The sequence below is a fragment of the Aotus nancymaae genome, unplaced genomic scaffold, assembly GCF_030222135.1.
Source record: "Aotus nancymaae isolate 86718 unplaced genomic scaffold, 86718_ANA_hifiasm-v0.15.2.pri h1tg000036l, whole genome shotgun sequence".
NCBI lineage: Eukaryota > Metazoa > Chordata > Mammalia > Primates > Aotidae > Aotus > Aotus nancymaae.
This window is the reverse complement of record NW_026988450.1, coordinates 40,751,800-40,760,783: the sequence shown is the minus strand read 5'-3', so window position 1 is coordinate 40,760,783 and position 8,984 is coordinate 40,751,800. Positions and strand designations below refer to the sequence as shown.

Genomic DNA, 8,984 nt, shown 5'->3' with positions numbered 1-8,984 from the left:
TACAAACCACTGCAAAAACATACCAAATTGTAAAGACCATTGATACTATGAAGAAATTGCATCAACTGACAGGCAAAATAACTAGCTAGCATCATAATGACAGGATCAAATTCACACATAAAATATTAACCTTAAATGTAAACAAGCTAAATGCCCCAATTAAAAGACAGACTGGCAAATAGGATAAAGAGTCAAGACCCATTGGTATGCTATATTCAGGAGACCCATCTCATGTGCAAAGACACACATAGGCTCAAAATAAATGAATGGAGGAATATTTGCCAAGCAAATGGAAAGTTAAAAAAAAGAGCAGGGGTTCCAATCTTGTCTCTGATAAAACAGATTTTACCAACAAATATCGAAAAAGACAAAGAAGGGTATTACATAACGATAAAGGGATCAATGCAACAAGAAGAGATAACGATCCTAAATATATATGCACCAAATACAGGAGCGCTCAGATTCATAAAGCAAGTTCTTAGAGACCTACAAAGAGACTTACACTCCCACACAATAATAGTGGGAGACTTTAACACCCCACTGTCAATATCAGACAGATCAACAAGACAGAAATTAACAAGGATACTCAGGACTTGAACTCAGCTCTGGACCAAGTGGACCTAATAGATATCTACAGAACTCTCCACCCCAAATAAACAGAATATACATTCTTCTCAGTACTACGTAACTTTATTCTAAAATTGACCACATAATTGAAAGTAAAACATTCCTCAGCAAATGCAAAAGTGCGGAAACCATAACAAACTCTCTCAGACCACAGTGCAATCAAATTAGAACTAAGGATTAAGAAATTCATTGAAGGTCCACCCAATACCACACCTGCATACCAAATCTCTTCCTCTTTAGGCTTGGACATACTTTGCAGCAACATGGCCAAACGTACCAAGAAAGTGGAGATCGCTGGCAAATAGGGGACCCACTACGGTGCCTCCATCCCTCCAGAAAATGGTGAATAAATTTGAAATTAGCCAGCATGCCAAGTACACTTGCTCTTTCTGTGGCCAAAACAAGATAAAGAGATGAGCCATAGGGATCTGGGACTGTGGTTCCTGCATGAAGAGAGTGGTTGGCAGTGCCTGGACATACAATACCACATCCACAGTCAAAGTAAAGTCCACCATCAGAAGACCAGTAGATGCTCCTCTACTCTTTGGGACATCACTGGCCTGTAATAAATAGGTTAATTTATGTAACAACAACAACAAAAACCCACTCAAAAACCCGCAACTGCAAATAAACCAAACAACCTGCTCCTGAATGACTACTGGATAAATAACAAAATTAAGGCAGAAATAAATAAGTTCTTGAAACAAATGAGAACAAAGACACAATGTATCAGAACCTCTGGGACACAACTAAAGAAGTGTTTAGAGGGAAATTTATAGCACTAAATGCCCACCAGAGAAAACAGGAAAGATCTAAAATCGACACCCTATCACAAGTAAAAGAACTATAGAAGAAAGAGCAAATTCAAAGACCAGTAGATGCTCCTCTACTCTTTGAGACATCACTGGCTTATAATAAATGGGTTAATTTATGTAACAAAAAAAAATTCAAAAGCTAGCAGAAGACAAGAAATAACTAAGATCAGAGTAAAACTGAAGGACATAGAGACATGAAAAACCCTTCAAAAAATCAATGAATCCAGGATCTGGTGTTTTGAAAAGATTAACAAATTAGATAGCCCACTAGCCAGACTAATAAAGACTAATGAACAAAAGAGAGAAGAATCAAATAGACACAATAAAACAATGATAAAGGGGAGATTACCACTGATCCCACAGAAATACAAACTACCATCAGAGAATACTATAAACACTTCTACACAAATAAACTAGAAAATCTAGAAGAAATGCTTCCTGGACACATACACTCTCCCAAGACTAAACCAGGAAGAAGTCAAATCTCTGAATAGACCAATAACAAGTTCTGAAATTGAGGCAGTAGTTAATATGCTACCAACCATAAAAAGCCCAGGACCAGATGGATTCACAGCCAAATTCGACCAGAGGTACAAAGAAGAGCTGGTACCATTCCTTCTGAAACTAGTCCAAACAATAGAAAAAGATAAACTCCTCCCTAACTAATTTTATGAGGCCAAACATCCTGACACCGAAACATGGCAGAGAGACAGCAAAAAAAGAAAAGTTCAGGCCAATATCCCTGATGAACATAGATGCAAAACTCCTCAATAAAATTCTGGCAAACCGAATCCAGCAGCATATCAAAATGCTTATGCACCACAATCAATGTGGCTTCATTCCTGGGATGCAAGGCTGGTTCAATATATGCAAATCATTAAACAAAACTCATCACATAAAACAGAACAAATGACAAAAACCACATGATTATCTCAATAGATGCAGAAAAGGCCTTTGATAAAATCCAGCACCGCTTCATGCTGAAAACTCTCAATAAACTAGGTTTTGATCAAATGTACCTCAAAATAATAAGAGCTATTTATGACAAACCCATAGCCAGTATCATACTGAATGGGCAAAAGCTGGAAGCATTCCCTTTAAAAACTGGCACTAGACAAGGATGCCCTCTCTCACCACTCCTATTCAATGTAGTATTGAACGTTTTGGCCAGAGCAATCAGACAAAAGAAATAAAGGTATTCAAATAGGAAGAGAGAAAGTCAGATTGTCTCTGTTTGCAGATGACATAATTGTATATTTAGAAAATGCCATCATCTCAGCCCAAAATCTCCTTAAGCTGATAAGCAATGTCAGCAGTCTCAGTACACAAAATCAATATGGAAATATCACAAGCTTCCTATACACCAATAATAGACAAACAGAGAGCCAAATTATGAGTGAACTCCCATTCACAATTGTGACAAATAGAATAAAATACCTAGGAATAAAACTTAAAAGGGATGTAAAGCACTTCTTCAAGGAGAACTACAAAACATTGCTCAGGGAAATAAGAGAGGACACAAAGAAATGGAAAATCATACCATGTTCATGGATAGGAAGAATCAATATCATGAAAATGGCCATACTGCTCAAAGTAATTTATAGATTCAATACAATTCCCCATCGTCTTTCTTTACAGAATTAGAAAAAACTACTTTAAATTTCATATGGAACCAAAAAAGAGCCTGCAGAGCCAAGACAATCCTAAGCAAAAAGAACAAAGCTGGAGGCATCACACTACTTGACCTCAAACTAAACTACAATGTACTGTAACTGAAACAACATGATACTGGTACCAAAACAAATACATAGACAAATGGAACAGAACAGAGGCCTCGGAAATAACACCACACATTTCCAACCATCTGATCTGTGACAAACCTGACAAAAGCAATGGGGAAAGGATTCCCTGTTTAATAAATGGTGTTGGGAAAACTGGCTAGCCATATGCAGAAAACTGAAACTGGACCCCTTCCTTACATCTTATACAAAAAATAATTCAAAATGGATTAAAGATTTAAACATGAAACATAAAAACTCTAGAAGAAAACCTAGGCAATACCATTCAGGACATAGGCATGGGCAAAACACATCATGACTAAAACACCAAAAGCAATGGCATCAAAAGCCAAAATTGACAAATGGGATCTAATTAAACTAAAGAGCTTTTGCACAGCAAAAGAAACTATCATCAGAGTTAACAGGCAACTTACAGAATGGGGAAAAACTTTTGCAATCTATCCATCTGACAAAGGGCTAATATCCAGAATCTACAGGGAACTTGAACAAATTTACAAGAAGAAAACAAATTACCCCATCAAAAAATAGGCAAAGGATATGAACAGTTACTTATCAAAAGAAGACATCTATGCAGCCAACAAATATATTTTTAAAAGTTCATCATCACTTGTCATTAGAGAAATGCAAATCAAAACCACATTGAAATACCATCTTACACTAGTCAGAATAGTGATTATTAAAAAATCAGGAAAGAACAGATGCTGGATAGGATGTGAAGATATAGGAAAGCTTTTACACTGCTGGTGGAAGTGTAAATTAGTTCAGTCATTGTGGAAGACAGTGTGGTGATTTCTCAAGGATCTAGAAGCAGCAATCCTATTGACCCAGCAATCCCATTACTGGGTATGTACCCAAAGGATTATAATCATTCTATTAAAAAGACACATGTAACATATGTTTATTGCAGCACTGATCACAATAGCAAAGACTTGGAACCAACCCCAATGCCCATCAATGATAGACTGAATAAAAAAAATGTGGCACATATACAACATGAAATACTATGCAGCCACAAAAAGGATGAGTTCATGTCCTTTGCAGGAACATGGATAAAGCTGGAAACTGTCATTACTAGCAAACTAACACAGGAACAAAAAACCAAACACTGCATGTTCTCACTTATAAGTGGGAGTTGAACAATGAGAACACATGGACACAGAGAGGAAAACATCACATAATGGGGCCTGTTGGGGGGTGTGGGTCTAGGGGAGGGATAGCATTAGGTGAAATACCTAATGTAGATGATGGGTTGATGGGTGCAGAGAATCACCATGCCATGTGTATACCTATGTAATAAACCTGCACATTCTGCACATGTATTCTCGAACTTAAAGTATAATTAAAAAAAAAAAAAAGACATTCAATGTTGATGGATCAGAAAACTCAATATTGTTAGGATAACAATACTCACCAAAATGATCTACAGATATCTACAGATATAATACAATCTTTATTAACATCTGCTTCTTTATCTTTATCAAAAGATGATCACTTTGCAGAAATGGACAAACTGGTCTTAAATTTCATATGGAATTTCAAGGGTTTCCGAATATCCTAAGAAATCTTTAAAAAGGAAAACAAATCTTGATAATTAACACTCTCCAATTTAAAAACTTACTACAAACCCACAGTAATCAGGAGTATTTGGCCCTGGAATGACACTTGACATATAGGACAGTGTAACAGAATTGAGTGTCCATAAATAAACTGTACTTTTTTGTCAACTGATTTTCCATAAGGGTACCAGTACAATTCAATGGAGGTAAGAATAGTTTCTCAGTAAATGGTGCTGGGACAACTGAATATTCACATGCAAAAGAATGAATTTTAACTTTTAACTCATACTATAAACAAAAAATCAACTCAAAATGCAACATAGACTTTCATGTAAGAAGTAAAACTATACAACTATTAAAAGAAACAATAAGAGTAAATATTTGTAACTTTGAGTTAGGGAATGGTTTCTTACATATAGCACCAAAATCATAGACAACAAAAGAAAATAATAGATAAGTTATACTTCAGAACTTTTAAAGTTTGTGCAATTCAGAAAGTGAAAAGACAACCTGCAGATTCAGGGAAAATTTCTGCAACTCATGTCTCTAATAACAGACTTGGATTCAGAATATATATTTTAAAAAACTCTTAACAGCTCATCAACAAAAAGACAACCCAATTTAAAAATGGGCAAAGTATTTGAATAGGCACTTCTCCAAGAAAGACATGTAAATGGCTAATAAGCACATGAAAAGATGCTCAACACCATTAGTCATTACTGAAAAGCAAATCAAAACCATGATGTGATTACCATATCATACCCACTGGGATGGCTAAAATAAAAAAGACAGATGATATTAGCATTGGCTAGGATGCAGAAAATTGGAGCACTCATACATTTCTTGTAGGTTGTAAAATTGAATAGCTGCTTTAAAAAATAGTTTGGTAGTTTCTTAAAATGTTAAACATAGAATTACTACATAACCCAGCAGTTACACTCCTAGGTATAAACTGAAGAGAATTGAATGAACATGTCCACACAAAATGTGCACATAAATGTTCATAGCAGCATTATTCTTAATAGCCAAAAACTGAAATAAATAACCTATATGTCGATCCACTGATTGCTAGATAGTATCTCATAGAGTGGTATATTATTTTGGCAATAAAAAGGAATGAACTAATACATGCCAGTGCTACATATATAAATCTTGAGAACGTTAAGCTAAACAAAAGAAGCCAATCACATGTAGTATAATTCAAATAATATAAAATGTCTAAGAGAGGCAATTCCATAGAAACAGAAAGTAGATTAGCCATTGCCAGGGCTAGGGAGAGAAGGGAATGGTGAATGACTGCTAATGGATATGGGGTTCCAATTTGGAATGATAAAAATGTGTGAAAATTAGATAGTGGTGATGGTCATGCAACTTTGTAAATATACTAAAACCCATTAAACTGTATATTTGAAAAGAGTGAATGTTATGTGAACTATATCTCAATAAAGCTGTTACTATAAAAAAGTATGTGATGAGAAATATTATTAATCAATTTTTAAAATATATTACACTCTTCATGTGTAGTTAATATATCCTTATGTTATTATCAGCAATTTATCATTTGGTATCATAATACATTATTATAGTGATAATTTAATTCATATTTAAATAAAGATATTTCATTAAGTGGCTTTCATATTAACCAATTATACAATCTACTAATTAGAAACCTCTTCCCCAAAGCTATAACTTAGACTGAGGCTTTTTTCTTATGGTCAAATTCACAATATGTGCTGAATTCTCATTTGTTTTTAGTCAGAGCAAGAGAGAGCATTACGAAATGAAGAGAACATTATTGACCATTTCAGACTTGGATTCTAATCCCAGAGATTACCAGTGTTAATTTCTCTAAAAGAAGGACTTTACTCTTTCTATGTACAGAATAGAAACCATCTGACTTGTTCACCACTGTATTTCCATCATCAACTCTATATTGAATTTGATTTTATTTTTTCTACCAATGGGAAATCTCATATCAGAGATGAACCTAGTAAATGGAGATAAAACTTGACTAATTCTGAGCCATGATGTTTAATCCCAATCCTGCTACCAGTGAGCTGTATGAGCTTTGGCAGTTATTGAACTTCTTTGTTTCTCTGATTACATCTTTAAAATAAAGAGGTTGGACATGGATAGGATCCGAATTTCCTTTCTAGTTCTCTCATCCAATCCTCTATGCTACCACTGATCATTTTCAATTATGTAATATTCCTTAATTATCTCCGTTGTTTTCTTTCTATGACAGAATGAAATCCAATCATGAAGAGCATGGTTTACATTGATCTTCACAATTTCATTCTAAATAACCATGAGGGCTCAACCCAAATTCCTGCCCCTCCATCTTCTTTTCACATAGCCATTTATAGAAGAGACCATTCTGTTTGATGACTCTGTGCCTTTTCAAATGTTGTGGCACTTATCTCAAGTGTGCATGCAGATTTCTCCACAATGTTCAAGACCTAGTTTAAATATTACTTTCTCAGCACAACAGTTCTTTTTAAAATGGTTCATTTCCTCCTCTACTGGGCTTACAGAACATTGTTCATATCATAGATCTACTACAAGACTTAACTAATCATGTTCTAACCCAACCTTCACACAGCTTTCTCCCCACCAGACTGTGATGCTCTCGAAAAAGTAGGAATTTTGCCTTCTTCTCTTGTTTCTACATCAACTTTGTGACTATCATGACAAAAATTGAATGAACAAATAGTTTACTCATTCATGCAAAGAATTTTTTCCATCTCTTTTATGTTTCATGTTTTAAATGATATTAAATCGTTTTTAAAACTTAGAATTCACACTTTTGGAAAAAAATAAATTTGAATTTGAGTATTAAATTTTTATAAATTGAACTGCCCATTTCAAAGCAAGGTGTTTAGAGAACATGCTGAAAAAAATAAAAGGAATAAACCAGAATGTCAGCATGTAAAAATGTCAGTTCATGCTTTTGGGCCATTTCTTATTAGAATTCTTTGTGCAGTTTTTCTTAAATTTCCAGAGCAGCAGATTTTTTAACAATCATCTGAATTGAGTGAGGGGGCAAATATACATAAGATTCAATCAACATTGTTTATAATATGCACTATAAGTGAGTAAAATGCTTTAATAATCAATGTACATATTTTCACTTAAATCTTCCTCTACTATTATGACATGCATGTATAATTAGTATTATTAATTAATATTTATTAGCAGTTGCTTTATGCAGATTAATATCATTTAAAGGAGAGTGTAATGCATTCAGAGCATTGCACTTTGGCTTCAGATGCATTTGTATAGGTTCTTAAAAGGCGACTGTGAAATAACAACTTAGATTATCCACATATAGAGCACATAACTTCATGCAAATCTGTAGGCCAAGGGATCTGAAAAGACTGAGACACAGCATACTGAAAAAGAAAGTAAGGCAAGCCACCTACTGAATTAGAAACTTACTCTGCAATATTGCCAATATCACCATGAGGAAGAAGATCTCAAATGACTTCTAGAAAAATAAAAATGAATTTGGAATGAGAGCCTTAATGGCTGAGTTAGAGTCACCTGAAAAATAAATTTACAGGGAGGATGAGCCAGAGGAAAAAACTAAAGAAACACAAATGAAAACAACCCTGTCCTTAAAAATGAGCATGAACTCCAATATGTAAAGCACTGAAAAAAAATGAGAAAAATAGCCAGAAAAATTATAATACAAATTCACTCCAGATGGAATTAATTTTGTAGAAAAGCTTCACAAAGACTTTTATAATATATAATGAGAAATGCTCAAAATGTACATATAAGAATAACACCCACTTAAGAAGAAGAATAGCCACACTTGTGGTAGACACTGCCAGCAATTAAAAAAAAAAAAAATCCATTCTCCCCTTATGGCTGGATCGCTAGTTAGATTACACGTCTCTGCTTCTCTTACAGATGAGGCAATATGAGAAAGAAAGTTTGGGTTGATGGAATGGAGCAGAACTAATGTGGGCCAATTTCAAGCCAGGGATTTTAAGCTAGTCACAGACAGGGTTGTGCCTTCTATGCCTCCTCCTTGCTTTCTTCTCCCTTCTACATCTATATTTCAGCCTTAACTTTGGCTCTAAGAGATGACAGCCACAAAACAGAAGGTCATTGAGTTCCTAAATTCGTGTGGGAAAGACAGGTACCCACTGACCTAGACCAAATACACTGTAGTAGGTTGT

At 34.7% G+C, this 8,984-nt stretch overlaps 1 pseudogene; it reads left to right on the top strand.

Annotated features, from left to right (window-relative positions):
- Positions 1 to 890: 890 nt before the first annotated feature.
- Positions 891 to 1,200, top strand: LOC110568830 (large ribosomal subunit protein eL43-like; annotated as a pseudogene).
- Positions 1,201 to 8,984: the final 7,784 nt, after the last annotated feature.